This window comes from Xiphophorus couchianus, chromosome 8, assembly GCF_001444195.1.
Source record: "Xiphophorus couchianus chromosome 8, X_couchianus-1.0, whole genome shotgun sequence".
Taxonomy (NCBI): domain Eukaryota; kingdom Metazoa; phylum Chordata; class Actinopteri; order Cyprinodontiformes; family Poeciliidae; genus Xiphophorus; species Xiphophorus couchianus.
In genome coordinates this window covers 6,812,359-6,824,680 of record NC_040235.1, presented here as the reverse complement: position 1 = coordinate 6,824,680, position 12,322 = coordinate 6,812,359, and the positions used below count along the sequence as shown (strand labels likewise).

At 35.6% G+C, this 12,322-nt stretch overlaps 2 protein-coding genes and 1 long non-coding RNA gene across 8 annotated transcripts in view; 1 reads left to right on the top strand and 2 right to left on the bottom strand.

Annotated features, from left to right (window-relative positions):
• The window catches only part of LOC114149750 (protein NLRC5-like), a 1,536,511-nt gene that overhangs the window by 190,099 nt on the left and 1,334,090 nt on the right, over positions 1-12,322 (top strand). The gene's annotated exons all lie outside the window — the stretch shown is intronic.
• The window catches only part of LOC114149825 (uncharacterized), a 461,125-nt gene that overhangs the window by 129,709 nt on the left and 319,094 nt on the right, over positions 1-12,322 (bottom strand). The gene's annotated exons all lie outside the window — the stretch shown is intronic.
• Positions 1-12,322, bottom strand: part of LOC114149751 (voltage-dependent N-type calcium channel subunit alpha-1B-like) — a 132,729-nt gene that overhangs the window by 114,962 nt on the left and 5,445 nt on the right. The window lies entirely within an intron of this gene.

Sequence of the window (12,322 nt, the reverse complement as noted above, 5' to 3'; positions counted from 1 at the left end):
AAGTAAAAAGTATCTATCCAAGAAATTATTTAAGTAAGAGTAAAGACATATTTGGTAAAAAAAAAAAAAAAAATCTACTCAAGTACTGAGTAACTGATCAAATTATCAATAATCTAATATTTAAAAATTACATCATCATACGGATCAAAATATAAAGTTTAGTGGAAATTTTGGTATTTTAAGAGCCAAAATTACAATAATTCATATAAGTAACAAAAAAATAACAAAATGAGGCAAAATATATTTTTTCCAAGTCAGTTTCTTTAAATAAAAACTGCAGGTGTGTCTCTGGTGAATTAAATGTGAAGTAAACTGGTTTTACCAGACATGTTTTTCCTGTCCAGTTTTCTACTATCTGAGATCCTACTGAGGCCTGAAACCTTTAAAAGAGTCGTGATGTTTTCGTGCTAAGATGGAAAAGGTCCGGAGGGAAGCAGGTGCGGTTCGCCATCCGAGGTTCCCAGGTGGGTTCTGGACCCGAAGCTGGAGTGAAAATGGGAACCAACCAGACATCAGACGGATGTTTTATCCTCTGAGGAGCCACAGACTGGAGATCCTGCTGCTTCAATCACCAAAACTACAGCACCTCTACGCCACACCTATTAAAAATCACATATTTTACTTTTATACTGAGTTATATTTAAGAGTATGTATTGGAACAACACTTACAGAGCCCTACCGGTGTATTTATATCACATTTTATTGGGATTTTATGGAATGAACCAACACAGCATGTGAAAAGGAAGGAAAATGTGACAAAAATCAACATCTGAAAAGTGTGGAGTGCATTTATATTTATGTTTCTAACTGATTTGAACCATTTATCAGCAGTTTGGGTTGGATGTTTACAGTTATTTTTCTTTAATGTTTGGTATTTTGATATTTTGTTTACATTTTGTTGTGTAAATATTCCCTGAAATTTTTTTTTCCTGACTTTCTTTCTTTGAAATTGGACTTTAATTGATAAAAAAAAAAACTTAGAAACAGATGAGTAAGAATTAAAACAAAACAAACACAATAGGTAAAAATATAAAATATTTGTTGGTGATCTTTAATGTTTGTCTCATTGGCAAAGTATTTCACTAATAAAACATTTTTTCTATATTATAAGTGAATTAATCTGCTAGTGAAACTAGCAATCTTTCATCAATATTCAATAATTATCGACTTAACACAAGCTGAAAAGTTACTCGTAAGTTAGTTTTGTCTTATTTTAACAGTATTAAGATATTTTCACTCAAAACTAAATAAAAGTACTTGGTAACATTTTGTGTTTTTGCAGTGAAGTCCCCCAAAGCACACAATTTGCACTGTAAAAACACAAAATCTTAAGTATTTCTGGTCTAATTTCTAATGCAAATATCTTAAAATAAGAAAAAATTTACTTACAAGTAACATTTCAGAAAGATATAGGAGCAATTTTTCAGTAAATAATTCTTGAACATTAATAAAGACTTGTAGTTCTGTGGCAAATTATTTCAATTTTAAGACATTTTTACCATAAGTGAAAAATCTTCCACAGAACCAGAACATTTTTATCAATATTCAATAATTATTTCAATAATAATCGCTCCTTTCTCTTATTGAAGAGAAAGGAGCTTATTTTCTCTTATACGTGAAATAAGACAGTTAGTTTTGTCTTATTTCACATATATGAAGACATTTGCACTCAAAACTAATCAAAAATGTGCACAAATTTCATGCCATTTGCATCGACAAATGCAAAAATAACATAAAAACAAATGTCAAGGGAGCCAGACTTTGATGTGAGACTTTTAATATTGCTGTAATATTACAGCGATTCGTTATCTGACAGCAGGAATAACAGCAGAAAAACGGCCGGCCTGAACTGAAACAGGAGCACAGATGAAAAAGCCCTCACTGACATAACTTCTTGATTTGGTTTGGATCTTTCCTAGAATCGACCTGAGAGAAATCGAACGAGGCCAAGACATCCGCAGTTAATGAATCGCTTCAATGTACCAGAAAGGCTTTCGTCTCTTAGACAAACGTACCTGAGGAACCCAGGGCCGGCCCAAGGCATACACGAGTTAAGCGACTGATTAGGGCCCTGACACAACCAAGTATGTCGGAGTGGTAGGACCATGCTAAGAGAATAAAAACAGAACATTATATGAGAATAAAGTCACAATATTATGAGAATACTCAGTTTTATGAGAATAAACTCAAAATTGTGATTATATTCCGATATTATTATGACTTTTTTCTAATATTTTGACTATTCTCATAGTATTTTGACTTTATTCTCGTAATATCATTATTTATCCTCGCAATTCTTTGTCTTCATTCTGATATTATGACTTTATTATCATAATATTTTGACTATTCTTGTAATATTATGACTTCATTTGGATATTTTTATTACTTTCTTCTTGTATTTGTTGGTTCTTTTGCACAGTATATTGAACAGGCATATGAATACTATAACATGGTTTTAATTACAAATTTTTGATCATTATTGAGTCGGTAAGTTATATATATTTAATTAAACTGAGATAAGGAGTAGGATTAAAAAAGTGTTCTTCCTGACACTTTTCAAACAGAAAAGTAATGGTAAACTAATTATTTTATTCTTGATTATGTATGCACATGTTTTGTCTCATCTTACTAGTTACTTGCATTTTTGTTCCAAAGAACTGTTTGAAATAAATAAATAAAATGATGATGTGTCTGTTGTTGATATGTTGATATGGGGGGAGGCTAAAAAATGCAAATCTGCTAAGGGCCCCAGAAATATTTCGGTTGGCCCTGGAGGAACCGGCCACGTCTGCCAGACAGCAGCACATTGTTTGTAATTATCTGTGGGCTGAGTCACGCGTGAAGAGGGAAACCTGCCAGTCTGCCAGCTGCAGCCTGCAGGAAATCACAAGCACCACGTTCAGCCACGCTTCGCTGCAGCCGAGAAGGCCACAAAGCTACGAGTCCGTGTGAGAAAAGCAGCCGCGACTCGGGATTATTTACGCCGGCGCTTCGTGTCCCTCCCCGCCCTCCGCACCCGGAGCTGCGGGCGCCCGTTCCTCAGAGGAAATCTGCGATTAATGTGAGAGATCGCCAACTTCAGTCACGATTTGTCTTCCAGAAGCTTCATGAGTCTGAGAATCTGGCCATTACAAGTCATCACGATAACCGGACTGAACAGAAAGACGGCTCGCTGGAAGACATTTTAGTCAGCGACGAATGGAGAAACTCCAGCTGGAACCGTTTCACACCAACTGAGTCACCTTTCTGAGTCTTTGTTGTTATTATAAACTAAAATTAAGTGAGGCTGTGAGATATCAGTCAGTTTCTGTGTAAATCTTCGTCAATATTCTGCTAATGTTGATACAAAACACTTCCGATGTTTCTGCTATGAAATTAAATAAAGCTAAAATCACACATGATTAAGTTTGTTCTCGCGCTAAGCCGTTAAAAATCATGGCAGGGATGTAAACAGTTACATGAGATATATCAGTATAATTCAGCCACAAGAGGAGACGTCAGCGTCTATTCAGGCAGAAATTGTAGTCTGTGATTTTACAAAAGAGTTACGGATTCAATACGTTCAAATGAGACCAATTTTTTACGACTGTGAGCCAGTCTGAAAAAAAAAATCTAAACAAAAACAAATCATCACCCTCCTACTACTTCCTGCTGTCTTCTTTGTCGTTTTCGCCAGTAGTAACATCCAGTTGTTGATCATGTGACTGGTATGACTCAAATAAAGTGTTTCCATTGCAGCTATACGGCTGGAAAACAGATTCATCCTAATGCAAAAGCGTGAGTTTATTTTCCAAAAATAGTAAAAAGGTATTTGGTAAAATGTTTACTCGAGTACTGAGTAACTGATCAAATTAACAATCATTTAAATTACATCATCAGATGGACCAAAATATAAAGTGTAGTGGAAATTTTGGTATTTTAGGGGCCAACATGACAATAATTCATATAAGTAACAAAAAATGACAAAATCAGGTAAAATAATTGTTTCTAAATCAGTTTCTTTCAATAAAAAAACTTCGGAAGCTTTGACAAAAACTGCAGGTGTGTGTCTGTGTTTGGTAAATTTTTAGTTAAAACATGTTTGTTTTTCATTCAGTGGAGAGAAAATCCATAAGTTTTACTCAAGTAAGAGTAAAAAGACTTCATAATAAAATTACTCAAAAGTAAAAAGTACAATATACTCCAAAAAGTAATTTAAAAAAAGTTACTCAAGTAAATGTAACTAGTTACTACCAAACTCTGTCATTGATTAATTCTGGTCTTCATCCCAATATTTGATGACAGCATTAGAGAAAGTTTAATGTCTGTTGCTTGTTTGATGTTCCCATTTATACTTCCTAACTACATAATTAGTCAGTTTAGACATTTAATTCGTAATAAAAGCCCCTCTGGTTGCCGCTCTGCCTCTCTTTGTATTCCCGACAGCGCTGGTGTGTAAGTGAGCTGTGTGTTTTTCCCAGCTGCGGCCCGGATGGCGGAGCGGCACCGGCGGAGCGGAGCTGGTATCAGGCTGCTGGAACGTGGCATCAGCTGCCGCCGGCCGGCCGGCCGGTCGGCCTCTCACAGCGAACGCTGTTCACCAGAGCGCTCACTGAACGGAGATCGCTGACTGGCTGGAGGCCACAGTAGAGAACAGGCTGCAGACCAGGCAGCACCGACTGCTGCTGCACTCACAAGCTTACATACTGATATAATGGACAGACGGACGATGAATATCTTTGTTCACTTGGAATAAAAAAAATGTACTTACAAGAAACGTTTTAGTAAGTTATAACAGCTTCCTTTGTCAATAATACCTTACCATTAATCCAATTTATTAGTGCCGGATTATTTCAGTTATAAGACATTGTTTTCATGTTTTCAATTAAATTATCCGCCAGGCAAACTAATTTCACCAATATTAAGATATTACTGATTTAAAACCAGCTGCTATAACTTACCGAAAAGTTACTTTTGTCTTATTATATTTGCACTAAAAACCAGACCAAAAATACTTGGTGAGATTTTATGGTTTTGCCGAGAGCCAGAGTAATGTCAAGAGTATCAAAGCACATGAATGGAAAGTTGAGTGGAAGGAAAAAGTGTGGTTGACAAAATGTGGGAAATGAAGAATATTGTGGATGACACTGATCCAGGACTGATCGGTTTCAGCTGCTGCAGGAATATGACTAAATGTTACAAAGAGTAATGCGTCCATTCTGTTTTATTTATCCATTTAGTAACGTTTCATAATCATCTACTGAAGATTAAGGAGAAACACTTTCTTGTTTTGTTGTTCGCCTTAAAAACTGATAATAAATCAATTCGATGAACAACATTTCTCCTGATCCAGCAGTTAAAAACAGAAACGTGACGCAGGTAAGACCTTCAGCTCTGATGAGTCAACAGTGAAGTCAGGTAAGCGTTTAACCCCGAGTCCAACCTCACCTTCATCACACACCAGCCAATCAGAAGCACAAAAACTAAACCAGACGACCCTCTTCTGGCAAATGTTCAAAGGCAAAATAAAATCTTATTTATGTTGCAATGCATAAGGTAGAATGACCCCCACTCTTTGGTCTCTGCAACGGCACTTTGAAGCCTCCCATTGTGTTAAACCCGTCGCCTCGGAGACACATGAAAGGACGCCACAACTTTGAAGTTGCCACAAGCACCGGCTCTCACCCGGACCACTTATGGCCCGGCGCACAAATCAGACCTACAGATAAATAAATAACAGCCAGTCGTCTTTGTTTCCCGGAAATGAAAGAAGGATTATTGTTCTCCTGTTGGACGTTTGAGAACCAACGTATGAGGTTTAAGCACAGTCAAAATAAGCAAAAAGTCAATTCATCACATGATAAATGAAAACAGAATCAATCATTTCTTTGCATGATTTATTATTTTTCTTCTAAAAACATCTGAAGCGTTTAAAAAAAAACACCCAGGCGTTTTTTGGCAATAAGTTAAAAGTGTTTCTGTGTCTGTAAAATGAGCCGTTTCAAACATTTCGAAATATGGAGTCACAAGTTAGCAGGCACTGACCCTTCACCTAGTAACCTCAGAGAAACCCAGGCCGTTACCTAGCAACCCCAGTGGAATTCTGCCTGTTACCTAGCAACCCCAGTGGAATTCCGCCCGTTCCATAGCAACCCAAGCAGAGTTCCAGCAAATTTAGCAGAAAGAAAATCCAGTTCCTAGTCCTGAATATTCTGAATCAATTCAAAAGGCTCAAAAATTGATTTTAATGTGATTAATTTGTGCATCTTTGGATATTTTATTAAGCATTCAATCGGCCACTTGAATAATTCTTTGATATTTTTTTTTATGTAAGAAAAAGCCAGGCAGCTAAACCTAAGCTAACCTAATACTGGTAAGTTACAGAACTTTGTGCACAAACCTATTCTTGTCAAGTATGAACACTGTTTTAAATAAATGTTCTCTTTGTTTGCACTTTTTCTCTCGTCAGTCACATAATTTAAACAGAATCTTTAGACCTTCTGATTAGGAGAATAGATTTCTGAAATAAAAATTGTTAAAGTTCAATCGTGACCCTAAAAATTGGAATCGAATCGCATCTCTACGGTTTAGTCCGCTTTAATCCAACTCCAGTATTTTTGCCTAGAAAGTCCGGTTCGTTTGTGGAGATGTGAATCAGTAATCAAACTCTAAATAAGTGAACTCTGGTCCGTCTACAAATCTCTGTCTTGGTTCGGTTGAAGTGAACTCTGGTGCGGTTCAAATGCATATGTGAACGCCAAGTGGACTGGAAACCGCTCCAAAATTAGCCAGGTATACTGGGTAAATACAACCAAATGTGAGAGTCTAATGCTAACTGGATAAATGGCCAATGGTCTTTTACCAAAAACAAAACAGAAATCCTACAACCGCTAAAATCTGCACTACAATTTCTTTACATTTTGAGAAGAAGGAAGTTGAGCTCAGTGTCTTCAGAGGTTTTCATGTCATTTCCTTCAGTGGTTCTTGATGCAGCGCCACCACAGGTGAGGAGGGAAACATTGAATTGTTTGACACAATTGAAAGTGTGAAAATGAACAGCAGCAGCTGAAAATGTAGCAAACGGTGCTATTTTAATCCCCAATTAAACCAAATCTACCGGACTATCAGGGGTAAAAACAGTCTCAATTCCGACAAACCAAAACAAGATGCTTTCCATTTGAGATTGCTTGATTTACACTAGAAAGTAGCTGGTTAGAGGTGTAGCCCTCGTATTATGACCGGTCGTGTCCTCATCACGGCTTAATGTTCTATCGATTAAGCCTGAAGACTCACAGGCAGATTTATTCTCTTATTAGGGGCTCGTAATGCCTGATCAGGGCAGATTAAAGGTCTGCCACTGCCTCCAGCTACACTATCATTTAGACCCTTTCATTAGGACCTGATGGCTGTATCAACATAATTAGCCTAAAGATGGAGTGCTGGAAAAACACAGCTGCTGGAGCGATAACAGATTTAAAGCTAAATTGGAATACTGTTAGAAGCATTATTGATTTCTGGTTTATGGGATCTCTGGTAATCTAAATAAATTAGCTGGATTGTTTCTGTTGTTTTGTAGCAGAGCCACAGTTGCTCCATCTTCTGTCCAATGCTATATTACATCAATTTATTAAGAAGAATTTCTTCTCAATAATTAATGCAATGACAACATCCATCCACGGCTCCACTGTTAGTGGATATTGATTAAACTAAACCTCATAAAATCTTTGTCATCCTCCCCTTTCTATACTTAAACACATTTATCTCTGTAATATTTGTGTAAAGGTTAGTCAGAGTTAAAGGATTTATTATCTTCAAGATCAAGCAACAGATATTATGTTAAAAGAGTCATATTTTCTTTTCCAAACCATTTTCCAAATAGCTAAATGTCGCATTAGCTTAGCAGCTGATTAGCATTAACAACAGAGCACATAATCCCATTTGTTGCTGAGAAATTACACATTAAAATTAGATGTTGGTGATAGTTAGAAAGTGGGAGTGGTGCATAAGTTGAGAAATTAATTAAAAGAGGAAAAGTAAAAGATTACCAAGTGGGGAAAAACACCCAGATTACTACTTACTAGCATAAAAGCTAATGTTAACTTTACAGCCTGATGTTATTTGCGGTGCTTTATTAGGGCTGCATAGTTGTAAAATGGAAGTAAATGAATCAAAAATCTGAAAAAGTGTTTTTATACATATATGTAGGCAAACATTTAGCCACGTATATGTTGGATTCTTTACCAAAACTGCTTACATTTTTAACTTAAACTAAAACTTTTTTTGCTATTTTTTAGGTTAATAGATTTTTTTATTTTTATTTTGATGTTAACATTTTTCAAACCTATTGATAAAAAAAATAAAATAAAATAAAAATGAATCTTCCTGAAACTATTATTGTCATCCGTTAAGCATATTTTACATAAAAACGCCAAGGAAAAAAAACACACAAAGCTAACATTTTTAAATTTTTTTAGTATAATAGCTTCACATTTTAAAATATTGCTCAGTTCCTGATCATTTTTTACCTAAAATAAATAATGTGCCACAGTGAAAGGTCTAAAGTGTGGCCCGATTTCAGATTAGGGCTGAAACAATTAATCAGATTAGTTGTGATTAATCAATTGATGAAAAAATCGTCAACTAATTTCGTCAACTAGTTGATTTTCGTTAACTGGAGTATATAGAGTCAAAAAAAGTCAATTTGGTGAAAAAAATAATAGAGCAGTAAATAAGACAAAACTGCACAAAAATATATACATCTTCTCAGGTATTATAGTTGTAGCTTCAGCGGGTTGAGATTTACTAAAGGAATGATGTTTTACTGCATTTTAGGCAACAAAATGTAAAAAGGAATTGAAGTATTTATTTATTTCCATTGTTTAAAGTACTTCTCATTTTCTACAAAAAGGCTTAGGTGGTTAAATGAAAAATCTGTAAAATGTGGCTAATTTTGTATGCGATTAATTGAATAATCGTCAGAATAGTTGATTAATCGACTCTATTTCAGATGCTTGCAGGCTCCGAGGAGACACCTTGATTCCTCAGGACCATGTCAGGCGAAAATAAGATAAAAAGCAAATAGTGTGTCAAACGTATCCGCAAACAGAGAGACAGAAACCCGTTTTACATCAAGGCACATTATCTGCTCTGGTTGCCTGGAAACCGGAGGGAGATACACTCACATGCACAGAATAATGGTTAATTTGTCCCCAGCTGTGTCAGCAACGGGTGGTCAAAGCTGAAGAACTGCTTCTACGGTTTTAGTTTACGGAGGAGAAAGAAAAATAAAATAAAAGAAGCCTGAAACAAAAGCTGATTTTTTTATGTGCAGAGTTGTGCAAGAAATGTTCAACCACCTCTAATATATTTAAAGATTGGTCCTTATTTGGACTTTTCCTGATTTTTTTATTTTTCTTGTACAAACCAGTGAAACCCAAATGCTAAGCTCCGATGCTCCTCAGCAGTCTGACACATAAAAACACTGACATGATTTCTCCCACTGCACGGTTACTGCACAGGAATGTTAAATCCGATTACCTCAGATCCAAAAAAACTCGCCTCTGCTTGCATGCTGAATATAAAAAGAGAAAAATATGCCTAAAGAACTGCAAAACCCCAGTTACAGCCATGCAACTTCAAAAGGAAAAAACAATTTGAATACATTGTCTGCTGGATAAAGTATTTGTTTACCACCCTGCAGCTACACATGGAAATCAGGCGTTGGATAAATCTAGTAAAATGTATTTTGTGTTCGTTTTATTTTTCCCTGACGAATAAACACAACGTGACTCATTTTACATAAATCTGCACAAAGTCTCTATAAATGGTTTTATTTTATATTTTATCAAATATTTCTGCATGTTTCCTTTCTGTTGTTTAGCTCCATCCATCACAACAACTTCAACCAGCTACCCTGAGCCTGGTGAAGAAAAGAATCCCACAGCCTGATGCTGCCACCGCCACGTTTCACCATAGAGACAGTGTGATGGTGTAAAGACTAAAAATCTGGTGAAGGCAAACTGTAAACAGCGCGTCTAATATATTTTTCTTATAACTGGGACTCTATTAAATTTTTCTATTGAGTTAATTGCAGGTTCTCTAATTAATTAGTCGCCATTAATCTCAACAAAACATTTTCAATTCAAAACCATTTTTGGTGCTAAATTATTGAATAAATAGACATATGACATCAATGACAAAGATATTTATTATTTCATTCATGAGACTTCTTTACAAATGTGACATTAGCATTAGCTTCCTGCCACATGTTTAGCACTGAGATGCTATTTCAGGCTAGCTTAGCTTCGCTTATAGGCTAACTTTTGTTAGCACAACTTGAACACAATAGTCTTTCCCAGAATCCAATCAGATCGTTTTTTGAAGCAGAAATGAACTCCAAGTGGGCTAAAAGAAGCTGCTTTATTGCTGTTGTTAGCAGAAGTCGCTTGTGTGTCAGATTTACGGTCGTACCAGAAACATGAATACAAAGTTCCGGCTCAGGACTATTATGTTTGAAGAAAAAGAAAAAAAAGATGTGTGATCAATTCCGTAAAAAATGTTGACATGTTAAAATCTATGTAATTAATTCATTGAAATTAATGCATTAAAGTCCCAGCCCCAACAAAAACACATTTACAGGGTTTTAAGACTTTTTAAGACCATTATGAGTTAAATTTAAGACCTGCCTTAAATACAGAAATACACAAAAGAAAATAGCCAACATACATATTTTCTAATGAATTTTAAGGCCTTAATTTTACAAATATGAACCTCAGATTTTTTTTAGGGGTGTGCAGACTCCCTGATGTAAATATGTAATTTGATGTTATTTTCTATTAAGGTTTTCCTAATTAATGAAAAAAATGAATGATTTTGATTTTATTGCCATTTTCCACAATGGCCAAAGTGGTGAAAGTCACGACTGAAACTCTGATTCTATAGTCAGATCAAGCAGAGAAAATACAACTTTTAGAAATAAAAGCATCTGCTACAACACTCTGATGCCCGGCTGACCAATATTTTCTTACAACTCATCTGTGGACATTTCTGAAGCAGATATATAGCTACAGTACTACAGATAGGAACATTTCACTCGCTAACCACCAGGCAACACAAAAAAAATATCCAGAATGTAGAGAAACAAGTTGGCTGTGCAAGATCAAACCCGCAACCTTACAGCTGGGCAGAGCAGAGCTTAAGAACAACACATCATAAGCTGAGAGAGTGAAACCTGAAGAATTATCCAACCAACCATTTAAAAGACAAATTAGATCCAGAAGCTCATTATGATCAGATCCAACCGCAAATCTTCACATCAAACCTTGAAAACCACATTATTGCAACGGAAAAGAATCAGCAATCAACAATCTGCTCCTTCACTCCTTAGCGTCACATTTAAATGTTTCTGATCTTCAAAACAAATGTAAATATCAGCAAAAGGCAGACCGAGTAAAATCAAAAAGCAGATTTCAAACAAAACTGGCCTTTTGTGTTTCAGTTTGATTTCATCAGCCAGACCCATTGCTAGCAAACAATTAGCTGCACTAATCATTAAGTGCTAATCTTAAACATTAGTTAAAGAACCCTCACCCTGTGCTCACTTCAAAATAAGAGCATGAGTATAAACGTCTAACTACTAACAATCGATAAAACTTCAACATAGATGTCAAACTTTATTCAAATGAAAGCTTACAAAATAGCTAAGCAAATTAGGGCAAATTAATTTAAGGGGAGCTAAGTGGATTAAACATTTTTAAAGATAGCAGAAGAACTAAGCAAAAAATTAGCCCTGCTACTAGCGTATTAACAAAATTAGAAAGATCCAAGTCTTCTAAACACAAAATGGAAAAACTAGCTCTGCAATTAGCAAAATTAGAGGAAACTAAGTGTGCTAAATATTTTCAAAGTTAGCAAAAGCAGTAAGTAAAAAACAAATTATGCTATTAGGGGATTAGCGGAATTATGGAAAGCTAAGTGTGCTAAATGTTTACAATATTGGGAAAAGTGTTAAAGGAAAAACTAGCTCTGCAAAATGTAAACGTTTTCTAAGACAGCAAAGTGGCTAAACAATAAATTAGCTGTGCTGTTAGCGCGTTAGCAGAAGTGTGCCCCCCATCAGAACCAAATCACCTAATTAGAACCTGACTGACAACTTGAAGCAAGCTAAAATATCGTGTTACGATTGCCATATTTAAGAACTAATGAGAAACAATTTCATTGATATCAATCAGTGTGGAACAATAATATGAAGCATTTTCTCAAAATCTAAACAAAAAGTGAAGAATTTTGAATGGCCTAGTCAAAGTAGCTGTGGTATGACCCTAAAAAGGCTGATTTAAGGCCA